At 46.0% G+C, this 22,454-nt stretch overlaps 1 protein-coding gene across 3 annotated transcripts in view; it reads left to right on the forward strand.

Annotated features, from left to right (window-relative positions):
- The first annotated feature begins 7,962 nt into the window (after positions 1–7,962).
- Fgf1 (fibroblast growth factor 1) overlaps positions 7,963–22,454 on the forward strand; it is a 96,674-nt gene continuing 82,182 nt past the window's right edge. For 2 of the 3 annotated variants that reach the window (XM_023704039.1, XM_004643842.3), the window contains exon 1: positions 7,963–8,337. The gene's annotated coding sequence lies outside the window, so the exon portion shown is untranslated. Of the gene's footprint in view, positions 8,338–17,250; positions 17,384–22,454 lie in introns of all 3 variants that reach the window. The other variant, XM_023704035.1, reaches the window with a different exon arrangement.

Here is a 22,454-nt window from a genome sequence, read left to right on the forward strand (position 1 = left end):
GGCTGGGGAGATAGCTCAGTAGAATAAGTGCTTGCCAGGCAAGTTCAAGGTCATGAGTTCAATCCCCAGTACCGCAAAAAAAAAAAAAAAAAAACAATCCCAGCGAAGTCCAGTTTTTGGAGTTACCAGAAACAGACTTAAAATGCTTACTAAAGAAAATGACATAAAGACAATATTGGAAAATTGGCAGGTAACTGGAAACTTTAAAAGATGATGAAAATTAGAAAAACAGGAGCCGGGGAGATACCTCAGTAGAATAAGCACTTGCCTGGCAAGCGCAAGGGCCTGAGTTTAATCCCCGTTTCCACCAAAAAGAAAAAAAAATTAGAAAAACAAATAGGGGGGCTGGTGAGATGGCTCAGTGGTCTAAAGCACCTACTTAGAACAAGCTAAGCCAAGCAAAGTACAGGGACCGCGGTTCGATCCCCCAGCACCACATGCCAGCCCGCCTGCCCCCTGGTGGGCTGAGCTGGCCACACACACACAAAATAAATAAATAAATCACAAATAAATAAATAAATAAATAAATAAATAAATAAAATTTAAAAATAAAATAAAAGTTCAAACCTTAAAAAAAAAAATAGGAACTTAGAACTGAAAAATATACCAACAATAGTAAAGAACATGGTGGATAAGTTTAACAGGAGGTCAGACATAGCTGAAGAGAGAATTGATAACTTGCATTGTAGAAGAAAATAAAAGGACAAAACACAAAGATAACAGGATAGAAAACTGCTACAGAGCGAATAAAAAATAGGAAAGAAAGTGAAAATAAGTTCTAACAGATGACAGGAAATAAGAGAGGAGCAGTTTGGTTGTTTTGTTTTGTTTTGTTTTGTTTTGTTTGCTTTGTTTTAAATCAGCCAGGAATACAGCTCAGTAGCACAGCACCTGCCTGTCAAGCATGAGGTCGTGAATTCAATTCTTGATACCAAAAAAAAAAAAAAAAGGTTTCGAACTTGTCAACACTGGCATCAAAAGGCATCAAATCACAGATTACAGAAACCCCAGTATTCACAAGCAGGATCTTTTTAAGTGCAACACCTAGGCACATGGCAGTAGGACGCCAAAGACAAAAAGAAAACCTTACAAGTAGCCACCATAACTTGAAAACATGTAACACACTGCTAGCTGACTTCTTGAGCCAAACAATGGAAGTATAAATTAGTGAAATTTAAATATCTTTCAGGTGCTGAAAGAAAAAAACTTTCAACTCGAATTCTATACCTAGTGAAAATACCTCTAATAATAAAAGGGAAATCAAGACATTTTCAGGATTTTTTTTAACCAACAACAAATACTAAAGAGTGGTCTTCAAGCAAATTAAAATTATTTAACAGGACAAATTAGGGATGCAGAAAGAAATGAAGTACAGTAAGGTTAATTCAAGGAAAGCCAGAACATAGCAATGTCCACTGGAGGTTGAAATATTAGAATATACAAAAGTCCATATAAATCAGGAGGTGTAGCAAATGGAATTAAATGTTCCAAGATGTTTATATTATTATTAATTTTTTTTAATTTAGGACAGGGTGTATAGGGTCTCACTGCGTAGATTGGACTTATAGTGATCCTCCTGTTTACAGCCTCCCAAGTGCTGGGATTACAGGTGCACGTCACCATGCCCAGTCTCAAATGCCGCCTCAGTGCACCCCAGGGGCGGGGTTGGCATGGTAGGCCTGGGGATGGAACTCCCGGCCCCTGTGTCTGCCTAAGCAGGCGCCTTAATCTGCTGAGCTATTTGGCCGGCCCTAATTATTACTTAATTTTGTAGTGCTGAGAAATTATCCTAGATCTTTGTACATGCTAGGAAAGAGTTCTACCACTGTGCTACTTCCTCAATTTTCTTGAATTATTGTAGAAAATTAAATTTTGATAGTCAGTGACACATATTGTGATTTCTAGAATCACTTATGAAACATATTAAAAAGATACATAACTTCCAACACAATTGAGGAAAAAATAAAATATTCAACTATTCTAAAAGCACACCAAAAGAAAGAGTGGTAAGAAGAATGGGATAAGTGAAAACAACTAACAAGATGGTATATTTAAATGGTAATAACAATAAGCTTCTCTTCTGGAGGGTTAACAACCTAAGTTTGCACAACAAAATTAGAGAAAAAGGAGGGCTGCAAGGAAAGTCAACATTTTGGCCCTAGCCTTCCAAGGTCAATTAAGACTCAGGACATATGAGAACCTGTACTATAATGTCATGTAACTCGGTAGTGTCCCAAATCTTCTGATCAAGGAAATTATGGGGCCAAAGAGGAAAGTGATTGATGATGTAGAGTGTGCCTAAGGAGAGTCACATGGAGAGAAAACATGCTCTCAGGCTTTCACAGAGAGCACATTGGCCAAGCAATGGCCATGACTCATCCACATGGCTGACACTGACAAAGGTTCTACAATCTGAGGTACAGGATCTCAGGATAAATCCTGAGGGGATTTCACTGACCTTATCAGACCCAAAAGCTACAACTCTTGCTGCATAGGTCTTGCTTTACCTTGATCTTAACCATCCAACAGAAAAGTATAAAAACGAAGTATAAGAAGTAAAGCCATGCTGTTATGTTGAGCTGTAGGGGTCTCAGGTCAACAATTTCTGACACTTCCAGTCAAGCGGAAGACCCAATCCTATTATGGACTACTGGACTCTTTTAGAATATTTTGCTGAGTTAACACACCTATGATATTCAATAACGGAACTTAAGAAAAAAGGGGGATACAGATGAATGTCCATTTTGTATCTATGTATTCAAAATGGTTAGGATAGATATATAGCTACATTCTCTTAATGAATAGAGGGATTTGTTCTAATAGTGTTTGTAAACAGGATATCATGTCTGCATCTTGTATAGCAATTAACCACTAGGAAGAATGTATGTAATGTGTTAATTATTGAAACTGTCCTACCAGTTTGGTTTGAAACTGTCTCATTGCTATTTGTTTCTCAATAAAATCATGGGGAAAAAAAGATGTATATTTAAATCCAAATAGATCAATGACATTAAATGTAAATGAACTAAATACTTTGTTTAAGAGCCAGAGATTTCCAGTTTCTCCAGCAATTGTGTGCACATACAGACACATACACAAACTAATAGTTAAAAACACAAAATTGATCATACCCTACCTGCTGAAAAACAACTTATAATGTCTTGGTGGTTGTTTTCCACATTATCTCAGACAGATTTGTCTCTTTGATATTTTTTATTAGCTGCTTTTCTTTTCCTTTTTTTTTTTTTTTTTTTTTTTTTTTTTTTTTTTGGTGGAACCGGGGATTGAACTCAGGCCCTTGCACTTGCCAGGCAAGCACTTATTCTACTGAGCCATCTCTCCGGCCTTTTATTAGCTGCTTGGTATGCCATTGTGCCATTTACTATAAATGACCATTCCTCTTTTGGCATTTAAATTGTTCACAGAAAAAGGTTCAGTGGCTGTCATTGTGAATAACATTCATACATTTTAATATCTTCATTTTGCAAACAAGAAGACCAGTTCTGCTATCATTCCAATGATGAAAATATTTGGCTGGGTAATAAGTATAAGGGCATGACTGGGGAGACAATTTGAGGCACAATTTTGGATAGAGAGTGCCTGGTATGCCTCAGTTACGTCCAGGGTCATATGCTGAATGGTGGGCACACAGTGTTTGTTAAGTAGAATGAATGAACACTGTAGACACTGGTCAGTGTAGATGTGTGTGGGACCTGTGCTGCCCTCATCTGGAACAGGACTTCTCAACATAGTGCTATTGACTTCTAGGAGCAGATAAGGCTTTGTTGTGTGTAGACAGGGAGAGGGAGGTCATCCTGTATATTACAAAATGTTGAACAGCACACCTGTCCTCACTCACTATATGCTGCCAGCATAATTCCAGTAGCATCTTAAAACATCTCTAGTAGTAGCTAAAACATCCCCAGAAATTGTCAAATATCCCCTGGAGAAATTAACTTCAGCTGAGAACCACTGACCATGATATAGATTGACTGTACAAGGGTTGTTCCTAAAAATAACTAACTCAGCCAAGAGTGGCAGCACACCTTTGTGTCCCAGCATGGGGGGGGGGGTAGGGCTGGAGTTGGGGAGGGGTGGTGTTTGAGGCAGGAGGATTGCAAGTTCAAGTCTAGCCTCTGGGCAACTTGAGACTTAGGAAGATGGTCTCTCTTGGGTAGGAGGGTCTAGTACCTAGATTGCTAAGTAGGACACTGGCATTTTGGAACCCGGTGCCCTGTGGATATTTTCTATAAGCGAAGTCTGCAATTTTGAGGCTGCGAAGGTTGGAGTCCCCTGGTTCTTCCCCCCCCCCTTCTTGTGATGCCTTCAGGCTATCTTTTCTATAGCTTTGTTCCAAAGCACTTGGTTTTTTAATGTTAATGTTTTCAGCAATTAGGTTCTCTGACCCATCTTTACAGGCCACAACTCTACTTGGAGCTTCCTTTCTGGCCAGACTCAAAATATTTTAAATCATGAGTCTCAAGGTACAACTGGCTAAAAGTCCCCAACAGTAGCCATGCCACTGCTTCAACATTAGATTGCCTTGAAATTTCTTCCGCCAGATTAATTAGTCCCCTCCCTGCCCTTAATCTCAGTTTCCGGCAATATCTCGGGGCATAAACAAAATGCAGACCAATATTCTGCTAAGCATAACACATGTCCTGGAGCTTAACAGCCAATATAGTTCCTTTTCCAAACCCAAACTTCCCACGCCTGATTTTTACTGGCTGCACTTCTATCAGCATCTGTTCTTCTGCATTCCAACCAGGGTCTCCCATCTGTCTCGGCCTACAGCATCCTAGGGCTGCATTTCCAGCTGGCGTCTCCAATGCTTTTTGAACTCCTCCTATAAGCACGATCCAAAGGATTCTGATGCATGTGGTCAGGTAGCGCCACAGCAACAACCCCGCTGCTTTGGTAATGAAATCTGTCTTAGTTACTGTCTCATTGTTGAAGCCCAATACCCAACTCCTTCAATTTAAAGGAGGAAAGGTTTATTTTTGGCTCATAGTTGGCAGACACTTAGTCCACTGTCATCTGGTGCCAGGGCAGGGTGGCACGGCAGAAGGGGGTGGCAGAGCAGGTAGCACTCATGGCAGCATAGGCAAAAGCACTGCCATCAAGGGCGGAGGAGGAGGAACCTGCTTGTGTACCTTCTAGCCACAATCCCGTGACCCACCGGGCTTCCCTTCCTAGCCTCATGCCCAGCTATAAGGCCATCAGTGGCCTAGTCCAGTATCACACAGCCACAACCCAGCCACCTCTCTCAAGCCCCATTATCCACACAGGAGGCTTTAGGGAGATGCCTAGATATATGCCACAGAATTCTCCAAAAGCATACTCTCCACGACATGTCTTTTAACCAAGCTCTTAGCTCAGCAATGGACCAATCCGCCAAGGAGTGTAGTGCCCCCATGAGCCAGGTACCTTCCAAAAGAACTACCTCTGAACACATGAGATGCCCGGGAACATCCTAGATCTAATCCACAACACAGTTCCTTTAGAATGGATATGTTAGGCCAGATGCGGCGGTGCATGACTGTAATCCCAGCTCTCAGGAGACTGAGCCAGGAGGTTTGCTGCAAGTACAAGGTCAACCTGAACTACACAGCAAAACCCTGTCTCAAAAAAATCAATATGTTATCTTGGAAAGATGATACGTACCTGTAGTCCCAGATACTTGGGAGGCTGAGACAGGAGGATTGCCTAAGCCCAGGAGTTTGAGACAAGTGTAGGTAATATAGAGAAATCCCTATGTAGCTAAGTAAGAAAGAAATAAAATAAATACATTAATGTGCATTATTAATAGTTTGGTTCTTATGGTTTGAAGATTATAACTTCCAGCATACAGTAAGTCTCTGACTTATGAAAAGTTCCATTCTAGAAGAATGTTCCTAAGTTGGAAAGTCACACGGAGTCTTACATACATACAGTGTAAAGCATAAAAAACATACATACAAATATACTATAAACTAGTTTTACTTTTACCTTACAGTGGCAGTGCAGTACAGTACAATTATAAAGTACAGTAAGTCCTTGACTTACAAGTGAGAATGTGCAAGATCCATTCGTATCTGTGAAAGCTGGCAACTCAAATGTTTATAAGTTGGGGGCTTACTGTATTTTTATAAATGTTTTTGTTTTAATTTATTGAGTATGAGGTCTCACCATGCAACTCAGACTCATAGTGATCCTCCTGTCTCAGCCTCCTCAGCGCTGGAATTATAGGCATGAACCACCACTCCTGGTTTCCGGGCCAGCATGGCACACAGCACCAGGGATTGAGCTTGGGTGCTTGCACTTTCCAGGAAGGCGCTTAGACCACTAAGCTATCTCTCCATCCCTGTATTGTTAATACTAACAATCATTAATATTGTTAAAAAATAAATGACACATTCTCTACATGCACTATTATTTCTAATAGTCTGGCTTTGATTTGCTTTCGTAGTTAAGTCTCTTAGCATTCCAGGTATGGAAGAAAAGCTTGTCAAATGAAAACAATGCCCCATAGATCATGGAGGGAGCTACATCATCAAAGCAAGCTTCCAATTCAGGAAATGAGTGTTTTATACATTCAGCAAAGTCATCTATTAAGACTTGTGCAGTAACAAGTATGCTTTCCTTTTATAAACTAAGGGAAAGCATTACAAGTTTGTTGTCTGACAAACCAGTTTTAGGAAAGACTGTTTACAGAAAGGAAATACCTGGAATCTGATCTAAAAACTCTTGGAAAGACGAGACCACTGTTCTGAAGAAATGCAGCCTGGCGCCGGCAGAGGGCAGTGTTGCACAGTGGTTGGGTGCCCTCTCCCCTCGCAGGCAGCAAAGAGGACAGTTCAGCTTGCCGCAGCAAGGACCCAGGGCTCTCTCCAGTGTGTGTGCGCAGTAACTTATTCATAGGAAAATGGCTCCCGTGAGGATGGTGGCCAGGCACTCTCCATGTTGAGCCTAGAATCAGAGCCTGGGTTTGTAAACTGTTAAAACCTCATTCCCCCTTAAGAATTGAATTTGGGATAGAAATTGGAGATTGACATTATGAGGCCTGAATTACCCATAAAGTTTTTGGTTTTTTCTCCTTTGAAATGAAAACAGTAGTGAAATCTCAACAAGGTCTAAGTTCAGGAGGCAGCAGAACAAAGTGGCTGAGAGCCCCACCTCTGGAGTGCCACTCAGCTGCTCCAGGTTGGAGACCTCTCCAGACCTCAGTTTCCCGGCTGCCAGACAGGAGCAGCTGCCACCCTGCTGGTGGGCGGCTGTGCAGATGAATGAAACGGGCAGGACAGCTGCTGAGCATAGGGATGGCCTTCAGAAAGCACTCAGTAATAACAGTGATGATAGCCAGCAAAGGCCCTGGTGCTGAGCTGGCCTTCGTCTGGCATGACTCTTTAGCATGCCATTCATGCCCAAAGAGGAAGAATCTGTGGTGAAAAATCAAGCTGCATGTTTCAGGGTTGTAAGTTTCACAAGCCCAGGAGTTAGAAGCAGAATCAGTGGGGAATGCGGATGTGTTCAGCGATAGAACTGGGCTCCTTGACGGGGCTCACCCTTGCCTTCCAGGCTCAGGACCCCCGTGTTGTTGACAATAGGGTCTCTAAGTCAGACAGTGTGTATGGCTGTGTGATGTGACCTCTAGCCTCAGAAACACCCGCCTGCCTCAGATTTAGAGCTGATGACATTCCCCATTACAGGATCCTCTCTGAATGGAAAGGGTGGCAATCAGCTAGTCAGGAAAAAGTGGGCAAGTTGAACAAATTGCTTGGAGCAAGACCCCTCCCTCCTGCCTTTGCAAGGAAAAGAAACTGTGACTCGAGTGAGGGGCACAGAGACAGCTTGGAAGACATACTTGTCCTTTCACCTGGAGGTTGTCCAGCCCTCAAATAGCTTGTGGGTCCAGTCCAAAAATAAGATCACATGAGAGAATAAGCACGCAAGTATTTGTCCTTGAGCTTCCTGTGGGCACACTAGCATTCAGCGCCCTTGCAGGGGTCCAAGAAGGTGGCCTTGCCACCAGCTCCTCCACCCACCTCCCCAGTAGCTCAGAGCTGGGAGGCCACCTGCTACTGGGTGGTGTGGAGTGTTTCCCACAGTTCTCCCTCCCTCAGGCTCCCTTGGGTTCTGTTCACACTAGGAAGGGAGCACAAGTGAATCCAACAGCCTGGGGGATCAGGACATCGCCTCTTTTTCCTGAAGGACACTCCCTTCAGATCGTGAATGGGAACTCCCTTCCCCCTGCAGCAGCCGGCCACAGCCGTCCTGACGTCCTGACGGTCCAGTGTGAATGCTGCAGCAGCCGCCACGCCACAGCCACAAGAAAAGCGCCCCAGAGCCAAGGCAGAGGTGAGTGCATCTGTTCCTTCCAGGGGCTCGGACTGCCACAGCTGGTCAGATTCCCGCTCGGCTGCACACTTGATCGCAGCTAGATGCTCTCCCCCAGCTCCCGTGACTTCCTGCCTTTGCCCTCTGGGTCTGTAGCAGGCTTGGGGCTGTGTAATGGGTGCTGTGGTAGAAAGTTTCCTGGACTCCTTCATTCAGAGGCCAGTTTGCTCCCAGAAAGAACCAGGTTGATCTAGTTCTGAGCAGGAAAGCAGGAAGTGATTCCTACCAGGTCAATTATCTTTGCTGAGAAGACATTTACCAGGAAATCATTAGACAAATCCCATTACAGTAGAGTTAATGCTTCACTTTAAAAAGCACTGCATGAAGTAGAAAATAAAGGATGCCAGCTGATCCTTTGTTATTAGGCAAAAGGGAAAAACAAAACAAAACAAAAAAAGAAAACAATCTGCAGAGCTTCCTTTCCTTCTCTCTTCCTGGCTTCTTAGGATGCTGCTTAACAGATCCAAGAACTGCTTATTTTGGTTGAAACCAAGAGGAATAAAATCAAGGATTTGCTAAGCAGAGCTAGAGAAAAGGAGTAGAAACAAATTTTCTGGGTCAGGTAGATAGCTCAGGGTCTTAAGTGCCTGCCTGGCAAGCACAAGGTCCTGAGTTCGATCCCTGGTACCACAACACATTTTCCCTCTTGAGCTCTCTTCTAATGTGCATGCACAGGCAAGCGCATCCCCAGATGTGTGCCTACGCCGGGTACATCTGGGGTCACTGTTCCTTGCACATGGGTACTACTGTCTGACTACAGAGGACTTTTAAGCTGTGACTGCAAACATCCATGCTAGGAAAAACTCAATCAAATTCTAAGTCCTGATTCTTTTAGTGACCAGAGACCGAAACCCAGTTTAAAGAGTCTTGAGCAAAAAGAAGATTTTCTTTTTCTTTTTGGATTATGTCACTGAAAAGCCAGTTTGCATGTGGTAGGTTCAGGTAGAAGATGGTGGCATTTGAGGCGGTCCCTCTCTGACTCTTGGCTTTGCATTCCATGTCACTCAGTCTCCAGGAAGACTTGGTATTGTGGGGGCAATGTGGCCACCAGGAGCTGGGGCTGATGGCCACCTTGCAAGTGCAGGCACTTCCAGTTCCCATGGGCTGTAGCTAGTTAGTGCTCACCTGTCATGGAAACAAGGTGGGCACAGTGTGCATTCCTGCCTTGGGGGTACAGTGATCCCCACCAAACCCACATAGACTTGACAGCAGCAAAGGCAGATTCCCCAGAGGTACTCAACATGCTGACCCAGGAAGAGGCGGACTAGGTGTAGGACAGCTGAGGTCAGTGGGTGCCATTGTGCTGCTCTTTGCCAATGGTTTAGACAAAAAGTCAAGGGTCCTCCAATGCAGGAACCCTTCCCTCCCTCCCATGGTCCACAGAAAATCACACGTGGCAGGAAGTGCATTGGAAAGTAAATGTTAGTGGACAGATGACAAAAAGGCCCCATGCCATGTCATGCCTAGAGACCCCACTGCGGAAGGGAATTCATCCATGCTGCCTCCGACTAGAACCTTGTCTAGCTCTTCCAGACTTTTATGCCTTCTCCCCTCTCCAAACCTCAGCAGCTGTGACTATCAGGACTGTTTTTCTTTGTTTAAATATTCTTGAAGAATTTCACTTTTCTCTGTTTTTCTTTCAACTTGAATTTTACATATGGGGTGGTAAGAATCAAGTTTTGTGGCCAACCCTCTTTGTGGTATTTAATGAGAGGTTCAATAGAAGTGAGTCCAATTAATTGAACAACAGAACACAAGCCTTCCTAAGCAAGATAAATAGCTAGATTGCTCGAGATCCTTAATTCCTTAAAAGCAACATTATAAGGTTGGGGAGATAGCTCAGTAGCATAAGCACCTGCCCAGCAAGCGCAAGGTCCAGAGTTTGATCCCTAGTACTACATGCCAGGCCAGCCCCTGAACCGGCATGGTGATGCATGCCTTTAATTCCAGCACTGGGGAGGCTGAAACAAGGGGATCACTAGAGTCCAGTTGCATAGTGAGACCTGTAATCATCATAATCATCATAATCATCATCATCATCATCATCATCATCAAGGCAACACTGGCTCCGAGGGCATCTGAGTCAAAGGGATGGCAAGTACAAGCCACTATGGGCAACTCAGACAGTCTTAAAGTAAAGTGAAAAGGGCTGGAGATGTAGCTCAGCTCTCTGTAGGTTTAAGCCTCAAACAACAAAAAAAGTGGTATAATAACCAAATCAAACATGGATTGAGCTCAGAATACACACGGGAGCCTTATAGGCATCATCTCACATGATTCTCACAATGAACCTACCAGGAAAGTATTGTGAATATTTCACTTACTGGGTGCAGAACCTGAGTTTAAAGTAATTCACAGGTCCTAGGCCACGGAAGAAGTCAGTGACAATGTTGGGGTCAGAGCCCAGGCCCACCTACCATCTCGTTTGCTATTCCATTCATAATTCACATGCTAATCAGCACAACTTCCTACTACCTAATTTTAAAAAGCCTCTTCTGCCGGGGAGGTCCCCAGCATCTCTCTGGGGGGCAGTCCTTGCTAGATTCTACCCATGAGCGAGGAGGAGCCGTATCCCTCCCCAGAACCATCAAGCACATCAGTCAGGGATTTTACAAAAGGAGCTCTACAAAGAGCAAGGTGCTTTTCAATTTAAAGGGTATACAGTGATATTTGGGGAACTGTGTGGGCTTTAGCATTTAAACGTGCTCCCTGGGCCACTAGTCATGAGGCACGACCATGCCCTCTTTCCTGCCTGTGCCCAGGCAGACTGTGCTAGGGGTTCTCAGATGTGGCTGACAGGATTTAGTAGGCAACCAAATTCTTATCTCAAAGAAAACTAAAATCTTTTAAAATGCTGAGTTTTTTATACCGCCTGTGTCTGCAAGTCACAGCCCCAGGCCTCCTGGCTGGAACCGTCACCTGCATGCTAGGGAAACTCTTTGTCTGGGTGTGTCTTGTTTATTTGATGCACACAAATTTATTCCTATGCTTTAAATCTTCATAAGAGTGGATCCCACTTGACTTCTGTCATTTCACTTACCTTCCCAATATCTTCAACCCAGGCTCAACGAGACTGAGTTTTGACCCGAGATCACAAGCAGGTCCCCGAGGGGAGACGGACGTGCACTGAGGTTGAGGCTCAAGCCTGCTCATTCTCCCCCAAGGTTATGACATGCATAGTAGAACTCTTCGGCTAAGCCTTGAGAGAATAATTACCCCAGACCTAAAAAAAATGGAAGCATCTGTCCACACGAAGACTTGAACCTGAGCAGGATTATTTATAATAACTAAACAGAGGAAATGATTCAAATATCTATCAGCTGATGAATGGATCAATAAGATGTGCTATAGCATACAATGAAATATTATTCAGAAATAATAAGGAAAGAAGTTTTGATACACGCTACCACACAGATGGGCTTTAAAGAGGATATACAGAGAAAAACACCTCATACTGTGTGATTCTATCTGCACGAAATGCTCATAACAAGGAAATCTATGGAGACCAGAAGTAGATTAGTGGCTGCCTGGATCTCGCAGGAGCAAGGAATGGGAGACAGCTGCTCGAGGGTATTATGGGGTTTCCTTCTAAATAGTCCAAAATGATAGTGGTGAAGGTTTCTCAGCTTTGTAATGTACTAAAACGACTGAACTGTACATTTTTAATGGGTGAATTGTATGGTATATAATTGTATCTTGATAATTGTTTACAAACTCAAGCCACTACTAGTGGAACCACTGACCTAGTAGCAAGGCTCTGCCAAAGAATGTGGTCTCTGTCTGATCTGATAAGTCTCTTTTTGTCCCAGAGAGTTTGCAGGTTTGCCACTCCCATAATTCCACTGGAAAGACTGCCGATGGAAAACATAGGCTCCACAGATTTTTCCCTTGAGTCTAACCCAGGGAGATTGCTCCCCTTTTTTGCATAGAATATTTAACATTTTATGGAATTATTCTTAGTATCTTGCTTCATAAAGTAATCCCCATTTAAAGATGATAAATCTCATTAAGTAATGTTTTGCTACAATGCTTTTCTTTAGCACTTTCCTCTAAGGTTTCCCTTTTTACATTTAAGCTTCTAATTCATCAGGAATTTAAACAATAAACTTGGATAAAGATTGATTTTATTTGTCTCTCCAAGCAGCAAGCTAATTATCAACCAAGGGCTGGAGCATCTTGTAACTTCCCCAAATGAGATGTAAGAAAGTATGTGTACTTGCACATGAGCGCCTGTGTACACACATTATTTTTTCTGGGGAATAGGGTTAGAAATCTGTTTTATAGCCCGCCCAGGGCCCAGGTTATGTGCAACCTCCGTGCACGGAGGTCAAATCCTGAACTGACAGCACAGGTGCGGAGGCACATGGGGAAAGTGACTGCTCCTAGGGAAGTCGTGAGTCCTCTACCACATAAGAGCCACACTATATTTTGGGGATGAGTATCTGCTGAGGCAAAGGACAGGGTAGCTGTCCCAGGCTCCCACTTGGGTCTGTGAAGCTTTAGTGTGCTAATAACCAGCTCTCAGATCCATGACAAACTGTTCTGACTGATAAGATTTGAGATCTTCTTGTCACAAAGACTCTGCAGAGGGTTGCAGCCCAACATGAGAGAATAACTAATGAACTGAGAAGCCCAGGTGGCAGGTCCACATGTGCAGCCTCGCACTCATGTAATGAATATGTATACAACACTGGCCTCACAGTCCACACAGTGAGTCACCAAGTGCCAGCCCTGGACCAGCTGCACCCACCTGTGCGTTGAAAAGACAAATTCTAATCCAGTAGGCCCTCCGAGACAGGGGAATCCAAAACTCAGCAACATGTAGTTTGACAAACACTTAAGGTGACTGTATATGGATTCAAGTTTGTGAACCACGAGAGGAGATGACGATGAAGTGACAAAAACCCTGCTCCTGGAGTTCCATGTCAGTGTGTGTGTCAGGAGATACAGAAAGCATTAAGTTCTGTGAAGAAAGGAGAACAGGGGAGGAAGGACTAGGAGGAATGGCTGGTGTAAAACACGTGGTCTGGGAGGAGATGGCCTAAGCTGACACCAGATGGACAACCAAGAGCCAGCCATGAACGTGTCAAGGAACAGAAAGCATATGTATATGTTTTGTGGAGCAGAGACAAGTGCAAAGGCCCTGAGGTAGAGCCAAGTCTGGCATACAAAGAGCAGTATGCCAAGCAGAGAAGGCAGGGAGGGGTGAAGGAGAGTGAACTTGGGGAGAAGCAGGCAGTGCTGGCGCGCTTAGTACCTGCTCTTCGTGCACTGGGAGGGCACTGGACAATTGTGAGCTAGTAGAGATGTGATGTGATTTACTATTTAGCAAGAGCCTTCTGGCTACAGGGGCAAAGACAGGAGCAGAGGGAGCAGTGAGAAGTACACTGCAGCGACCTAGGCTGGAGTGGACTAGACCACTGTGCACAGATCTATTCTTCAGTGAAAAACAAACAATAATGTGCATAGTAGACTGTTTTTAAACATATTTCCATCCAGCCATATAAAGACATTTTTTCTCCGAAAAGATGCCAGTCCCATCCCCCCACACACATGAGCTAGTGGTGGTTATCTCTGGGAAAAAAAAGATGAGGATCACTTTACACCTTTTTGTACATTGTATTATTTAGTTAGTTTTAGTACTGGGAATCAAACTCAGGACCTTCAGCTTGCCAGGCAGGTGGTTCTGGCACTGAGCTCCAGCCCCGGCACGTTGCACATTGTAATCATGTGCATGAGGTGCTGTTACTTAAAATATTCAAAATACAATTTAAAAACTAGAACCCAGGAAAATAGAATAGGCCATGGCTGACCGGCACCAGAGGGGAAGCAGCCCACCTTTCACGAGCAGGAACCTTTTCAAGCAGGCTGCCCTGAAGTGTCAGAGAGCCTGCTGGCAACTGGGAACAGCTCACGTTCTTGGGTCGGCGTGAGGTGCCTCCTTTTTGGAAGCTGCTGGACCTAGTTTCGGCCCGGTGGCTCTGCTGGTGTGCACACTGCTCTCAGGTCTCCTTGGGCAACAAATGCAATGTCCTGGGACTGTCAGCTGTATTTCCCAGGATGGTCCGTCCACCTGGCACCTGGCGGGCGGGGAGGCCTTGCTGCAACTGCTTGATTGGTTGTAAACAGAGGGAAAGTCTCAGCTGGGAGAAGAAAGTGGCAAGCCACATCTGATTTTTCCTGTCAGCTGATTAGGATTTGTAGTGCCTGAGCAAGGTCAAACAAGATTAGGAAGAAAATGCCGTGTGTCTGGTATGCATTTCACATAACTGTGTCCCTCATGTAAACAGGATGAAAGGGGGAAACTTTTAAAGCACATACCAAATGGCAGGCTCAGGATTCTAGGACAAGGTGCCAGGGCTTATGTTATTCCAGGAGTGGAAGAAAATGTATTTATGGGTGGGTGGCATTTTGCATCCTCTGAATCTCTGCCTCGCTGCTTCTTTCCTGCTGCTTAGGTTAAAAAGTGAGTTTTATGTCTGATTTTTGCAAGCACCGAGCACCAAATAAATAAAACCACAGAAAAAAGCCACATTCCACCTTTATCATCCTTCTAGCTCTCCTGTGGTAGGTGTGGGGCTACCTTCTGTAATAACAACTGCCTAAGTGTACTCATGGAGCCCTTGTCTCTGGACACGGAGGGGAATCTCATGTCTGGCACCAGCCCCAACATTTTAGATATGAAGGACTCTGGGCAGCCTCCCGGCTCTTTGGGTAAGCCGACTAGGATTCCTCTTGGTCCTCAAAATCTGTAATTTTCTTTCTCTCTCAGACCACCTCTCTATAGTACAGCTGTGTACTACGTTTTATCAGGACAGAAATGGCTTTTGAAGTGGTGTCATAAGTTTGGGAAAGGTATGATTTCCGCTGCATACGCTGTATAGGGTCTAGTAGATTGGAGGTGCTTAATAAGTGGTTTCAACAGCTATTATTTCCACAGACTATTTCCTGGCATAAAGCTAAGAGCTATTCTGAGGCCAGACTTTTCCAGTAGGTAATCTCAGAGTCCCTTCCCACTCTAAATAACAGTGGGGCCAAAAAGCATCAAATCGTCATGGCTTAGGTCTTAAAAAATATCCGTGTATATTTAAAAGATAAATCTAGATACTTGACATGGAAGTTGAGATAAATATAGAGACTGAGAGATGTTTTAAATTTTTTTTTTTTAATTCAGCATGCAGGGAAGTATGTGACTAAATGTCTTAAGGAATTGAGAACTCATTATTTCTCAGTATTTGAATTATAACTCAATATAGAGAAATTAGTGTAAGTCAGTAGTTAAAAGCTCTGTGTGTGTGTGTGTGTGTGTGTGTGTGTGTGTGTGTGTGTGTGTAGGAATGATTCCCAACTGGATATAGCGGAGAAATGAGATTATAGTTATCTTTGTACTCATGGTGTTCAGGGTGCTTGGACGCATGGGATTATCACACCTTACGCTGCTCTGAGTCTGCGGGGATGACGGGAGTAGGGACGTCTTGCTGATCTCCTTCAGGAAAGAATGAACCTGGGCGCTACGGAGCCGAGTCGCCCAGGAGTGGCCGCTGGCCCCATGTGGTCAGGTCCGAGGGTGTCAACCTGCAGTGAAGAGACCCTTGGGCGTCCATACCTCAGTTCCCAGTCACAGGGATGAGCTCTCCCCGACTTCTCCCTGCTCCAGGTACAGGGATGGTCCAGGGTGCTTCATGTGGAGAAAGGAGTTCACCTCTACCTTCATTGTACCCAAGCAACAGAAGGAAAGGAAGATGGCAAGAAAGAAACCTAGCTCTTCCAGGTCCCTCTGTCTCTGTTTCTGAATCATCAGGTAGGAAGGCTTGTGGGTGTACACGTGAGTGTGAACACACACTTGCCACTCACTCATGCCTTTGAGACTACATAAGTGGCTACATAAGGAGGAGGGACTCTGACAGTTATAGGAAACTATCTGTTATGTTTCCATTTAGTCTCTTCAAAGACACCCCTACCTTTGTGCCCCACCTTTTAGCCAGAGTTATTTGTTCGCCTTCCCTCCTTCTCCATCCCCCTTTACCTCCCCCATCCTGACAGTGGTGTGAGGACCAAGCCTAAGGCCCCTTGAAGAAATTACAGCTTTTGAACTGGGGATCCCCGAAGGACTCACCTAGTCCCAAGGAGCCAGGCTTGTGCAGTGATGAGGAATGGTATGCGCTCTCCACAGCCCCTTCCAGGCCCTAACCTGGATGGCCATTACCCTGACTGGGTTTTTTTGTTTTGTTTTGTTTTTTTGCGGAACAAAGGATTGAATCTGTCTGGCTTTTTAAAATGCCCTTGGCTCTAGGAATAGTGCAGACAGACAGACAGCCACACTGCCACACAGAGACACCTACAGACATCTGGCAGGGATGCCAGATGACAGAACTGAAAAGGGCTCCCTTTCATCCAGCAGCCTTCTGATTCCAGGGGAGTGTCTGCGAGCCACGACCTGCTGTTTCCCTGGTGACTGAGGCCTCAAAATAAACAGGATTCTTCTCAGACGGGCTAGTAGTCCACTGGGCTCAGGCTTTCTGCCCCAAGACAAACCATGGTAAAATAACACCCAGGATAGTTGTTCTGTCTGCCATCTCCGTCTCTCCGTCCAGGCCAAAGGCTCTGGGTTCCTGGGCCTGTGGCCTGGAATTGGGGGTACACAGAGTTCTGTATATCCTGTGGCGGCGGGGGTTGGGGGGCATGCAGTAAAGCAAGTCCCCTAGCTGATGAGCTGACGAACAGGGGCAGAGACAGACCCAGAGGCCGACACTCCCGGCTCTCCTCGCTGCTTCCCACACAGCCCTCCGGGACTGGTAGCAGCTCTGTGGCATGGTGTCTGGAGACGAGCCAGCAACCTGATGTGCATGCCAAGGCCCGTCCCTCTCCCCACAGAGCCGCAGTAACCCAGAGGCTCAGAGAGCCGGCTTGGGGCTGCTGGGAAGCAGCCACAGCAAGGTGAGGGGGACAGACGGAGCCCAGCAGAGCGCAGCAAGTGGATGCAGTTTCCTCTGGGACAGCTTTTCAGGTAAGAATCAGGGGGTCTGCTCTGCTGTTTTTATTGAGAGCTGAGGGTGTGGGTCTGGGTGAAAATAGGAGGCTACTGGGAGAGGCAAGTAAAGAAGGGACATTAAGGCTGAGAAGTGTGTTAAGCAGATAGCATGGAGCTGCCAGCCAGCTCCCCCACCCACCAGAAACTCCCTGGTCGCTCACACCCCCTGCGGGGTGAGTGGCCCCTGACCCCTGTGTGGGGGAAGGGCTTGCTAATGGCACAGTCTTGCGAAAATAGCACTTCCAGTGTAGACACTGCAAAAGCAATCATGCACCTTCTGCCCCTGTATCTTCCTGCCCCCAGGGCCAAGAGGGAGCTACAGTGTTCCCACTTACTGCACAGCTGGATGCAGCCCTGCAGTCCTGCAGGCAGGCAGTGTGGAAGCCGCAGGCTGTGGGTACCTTGTGTCTGGCTGACAGTATCTTGCTGTGTCACACTCCCGCTCCCAGGGAAGGCTGAACATCCAATGCCTTGAGAGACCAGTCCACCCGGTGGGCAGCTTGGATCTTAGGAAGTGGTCACTATGATGTCAGGCTGAATAATAGGATTGGCTGCGGGTGTGAGCTCTGGGTTTTGAGAGGCTGGTATTCTGCTATCCTTCCCCTGGGCCTCCTGGTTACTTCTCTCCTCTTGTCTGGTCAGTCATCTCTGACTATCTGATGCTCATTTTGAACCCTTACACTCCAAGAAAGGAGGAGCCGGCATGGCTGACCACTGGGCAAACACTACCTACGCCCTTCCTGCTCTTGTGTACCAGAAATGTGCAGGGCTATGACAGATGTACTTGGGAAATTCAAGCTTCTAGGTGCTGGGATGGGAATCTCAGGCATTTGATCAAGTACCATTTTCCAGAGCCCACACCTCCTACCTCAGCCCTGGAGCTCCTGATGTCTCAGCAGAATTCCAGCACTCTGAGCTTTCCCTGGCTGCTCTACAGGCACCTCCCCTGCCCCTCCTTCCACTCCACTTTGTGCCCAGCACTTTCCCTTTCATTCTCCACAGGGATGCGATGTTTGTGGTTTAGCTTTCTAAGCCCCAGTGAGAGGAGGGCAAGAACATCCAGGCAGAGGGAGAGCAGGGCTGACTCCCTGGGGCTCTGCATAGGGATGAGCCAGCCTAGCAGTAACAAAAGGATGAAAGAAAAGAGTCTTCGTTTGGGAAGTGGTGTCCAGCCTGGGGCTGGCCAGCTGTTTACCAGAGCTGTTTGTATGAATAAGTGTGGATTTTGGTGGGGATGCTGATTCACAGCCACAATTCCCTTTTCCTCTGTTTTCTTTGTGTTGGCCACTGAGGGCTTCCTAGGAAAGTCCCCTTTTGAAACTGTATCTCTGAGGATGAGAGTACCAGTTTGCTGCTGAGGGGAGCTGGCTGGAGATGCAGGGAGAGAGAATCTGGTTATCCTTGCTGTGTTTAGTAGGGATGCATGGGTTTGCAAGTGAAGTTCTTAATATGCAGAAAGTTCAGGAAGGAAACAAACTTCCTGTAAACCACCCCCTAAATCTGTTTACACATGTCTTCCCTGGGTCCACAGAGCGTGTGAGAAAGCAGAATCTGGAGAAGTGTTTAGTTTTATAGGCGAGTAGCACCAAACTTGAAGATAAGGCTTTCTGGAGAAATGGGGAACAGATGACCACAACCTTCATCTATGCTAGCAAAGGATGATGTCCCATCCCTGGAGGGACAGCAAGGCCATCTCCATGTGGACATGCATGCTGTGGACCCTCGATAAGCCTGTAAGGAGCATGGAGCTGCCAGCCCTGCTGCGCCAGCAGCCAGGAGCCAGGCATTGTGCAGTGTGAGGCACACCCACTTCCACCTCATTAAATATACACTGCTTGGCGGAGGCAGTGCCCCTTGACTTACTTAAGCTGCTGGAAAAATAATCTATGGCCATTTGCACCACAGAAATACCCTGCTTTCAGGAAGGTAGCATCTACCAGTGGCCCACAAATTGTGGGTACCCAAGTACTGTTCCTTAGAAAGGGATTCACCAAGCAGCACCTGCTCATTACATACCCACAAGGCGACCCTTTTCAGAGAAGGGAGGGAACCTATAAGGTGGGCTGGTTGCAGAGAGAAGCCAGGCTGACAAGTTGTCCGACTTAGCCAGAAGGAGCCCAAGGTATAGGCCAAAAGCAGGTATCAGACCGGTGGCCTGAAGGGACTGAAGGTGGGGCAGGACTAGCAATTATTTTTACCCCCTGAATGATACTGTATGAGAGAAACAGCATAACGTGGTATCTAAGTGTATGGATTCTATGGCTTCAAATTCTGAATTAATAATATTTAATTATTAATCCTGTGATCTGATTCAGTTTCCTTATCTATAAAGAAGGTAAATAAGTATATACTTGGGCATGGAAAAGATCAAAGGCGTAACTACCTTAGTTCAGTGCCTGGCTTTCGGTGAATGCCCCGGGAGCAGCGGTTATCACCCTACTAAAATGTGAGCTCCACGGAGGATGCTCACAAAGTCCAAAGTGACAGTCCACGAGTGACCATTAGTGCCACCTATTGGCAGCGTGGAGGTGCTTTTTATGGCTTGGAACTTTGCATCTATGAGCATTTGGAAACTGAAGAGTTTCCATCGTGGCCACCAGGGTTTCTTGAGCCTTTCCTTTGTCTGAGCCCTAGGCCAGGCTTTTAGCTTGTCAGCCCGCCGAGCTGTTACACATGCAGGACCTGAGGCTCCGTGGGTGAGCCCTTTGCCTGTGGCCCCCCAGGTTCTAAGTGGCACAGCCAAGCTCCACACCCAGGCTGTCCGCTGAGTCTGTGCTCCTAACTGGGGTGGAGGGGTCTGTATTTGCTTCTGGGACAATGAGAGGAGTCCTAAGAGGTAGATGGAAGCCAGCAATAGAAAGTTGCAACAGATGATATGAGAAGAGCCAGGAAACTGACCAGCACTTGGAGGCTGCGGAGTGATGGCAGCACCTAGCTGGGGCAGGAGCCTGGCCTAGAGGACCGAACATCTGTAGACATGAGTACAGGCACCGAGCGACAAGGTGTGCTCTAGCTTTCCTGACCAGGGATGGTGCCCGAAAACAGGAAAGGGGGCCTGAGGACACAGAGCCCGGCACACTGCGCCTGCTGGCAGGACTCCTATACCCCTCTACCCTAAGGTCAGAGGTCACCTTGAGCTAAGCCTGAAGCTAATGCCAGGGAACCCGAGTTGTGGGGAGAGGAAGGATAGATAATCAAAAACTATGTCTTGACACAGTACAGTTTCTAGTTGTGTGAAAGATCTGACCCCTCTGAAGAGAACACATAATATGGACCATACAGAGGTGGCACTCACACCTCTCTGAGGAATGGGGTGCTGCTGACAGGCATGGGGTGTGTCCCCCCAGCGCCGTGTGGCTGTGAGCAGTGCTCACACTTGCGCCTCATCAGTGCTCCTCCAGAAACCACGCCCTGCTCCAGGGCTTTGCAAACTTCACTGTGCATAAAAATCAGGGGCTGCAGCTCGCAGTGACTCGCTGGGTTTACGAGGGACCCTCGATTCTGCCTTTCCTGGGTAGGGCCACGCGGCTCTGATGCCTGTGGTCCACAGGCCACATGAGGCAGCTCAGTCTGCCTGTCATGCTGAGTCCCTGCCCTTTATTACTGCTAAGGGGAGCATTGAGTGGTGTGGCCCAAAGCAGTGACACTTCCTACTTCTTGTCATCACTCCTTCCTGAACAACACCAACACTGCACACTGAGTGGGTGGGCATTAGACACAGTGCTGAGCCCTTCGCTCCTGCTGCTGCTTGCTCATTAACTCTCAACTACAGCCCCTGACACTATGTACTATTTTACCCATAATTTGTGAGTGAGAGAAAAGGCCGTGCTGTCAGCAAGTGTCTTGAAATTCAGCCTTAACACCTAACTAGAGCCTGACACTTAACCACTAGGCTCGTGGTGGCACGCCTGTTATTCTTCCTTTAAGACAAAAGATGTTGATGCAGAGTTGCCTTTTCTAAACTAAAACCTCAATATTCAGGTTTAATTGCAGTGTTAGCATTGGGCAGTGAGTAAGTGGTTTGGGGCTGTAGAGGGCTAATAGGTTTGCCATCCCTGCACCAGGCTATTCTGGGTGGGTTTAGTCCCTGTCTGCTCGGTCATCCTTCCCTACCCACAGGTGGGTGTCTGGCTCCCATTACCATCTTGCCTGCCTCACTCCTAGACCCCCTGTAATTTCTTCAGAAGATGATCTGTCCCTGTGATTCCCCATTTTCTCTCATCTGATGAATCACAGTGTGCTGGGGAAATGAATAGGGAGGAAGGTGTCCCAGGCTACACCCATAGGCTGACATTAACCCCCTAACCCTGAGGCTCCCAGGGCCTTATTTGGAGCTAGGGTCTCTTCAGAGATAACCGAGGCCAAAGGAGGCCACCAGGAGGGCCTCTCATCCACAGTGTCTGGTTCCTTATAAAACTGGGAATTTGGACACAGAGATGTGTATCTTTGAAGGAAGGTGATGTGGGGAGACAGGGTGAAGGCAGCCATCCTCCAACCAAGGAAAGAGGCCTCAGACAGACCCTTCCCCTCTGCCCTATGAGCCACCAAACCTACCAACACAATTTTCAAATCAAATTGGTAGGACAGTTTCAATAATTAACACATTGCATACTTTCTTCCTAGTGGTTAATTGCTATACAAGATGCGGACATGATATCCTATTTACAAACACCATTAGAACAAATCACTCTATTCATTAAGAGAATGTAACTATATATCTATCCTAGCCACTTTGAATACACAGATACCAAATGGACATTCATCGGTATCCCCTTTTTTGATAAGTTCCATCATTTAAATATTATAGGTGTGTAAACTCAGCAAAATATTCTAAAAGAGTTCAGAGGTCCATAATAATATTGGGTCTTCCACTTCACTGGCAATGTCAGAAATTGTTGACCTGAGTCCCCTACAGCTCAACATAACAGCATAGCTTTACTTCTTATACTTCGTTTTTATACTTTTCTGTTGGATGGCTAAGACCAAGGTAAAGCAGGACCTATGCAACAAGAGTTGTAGCTTTTGGGTCTGATAAGGTGACTGAAAT

This window comes from Octodon degus, unplaced genomic scaffold (assembly GCF_000260255.1).
Source record: "Octodon degus isolate 3935 unplaced genomic scaffold, OctDeg1.0 scaffold00185, whole genome shotgun sequence".
Taxonomy (NCBI): Eukaryota; Metazoa; Chordata; class Mammalia; order Rodentia; family Octodontidae; genus Octodon; species Octodon degus.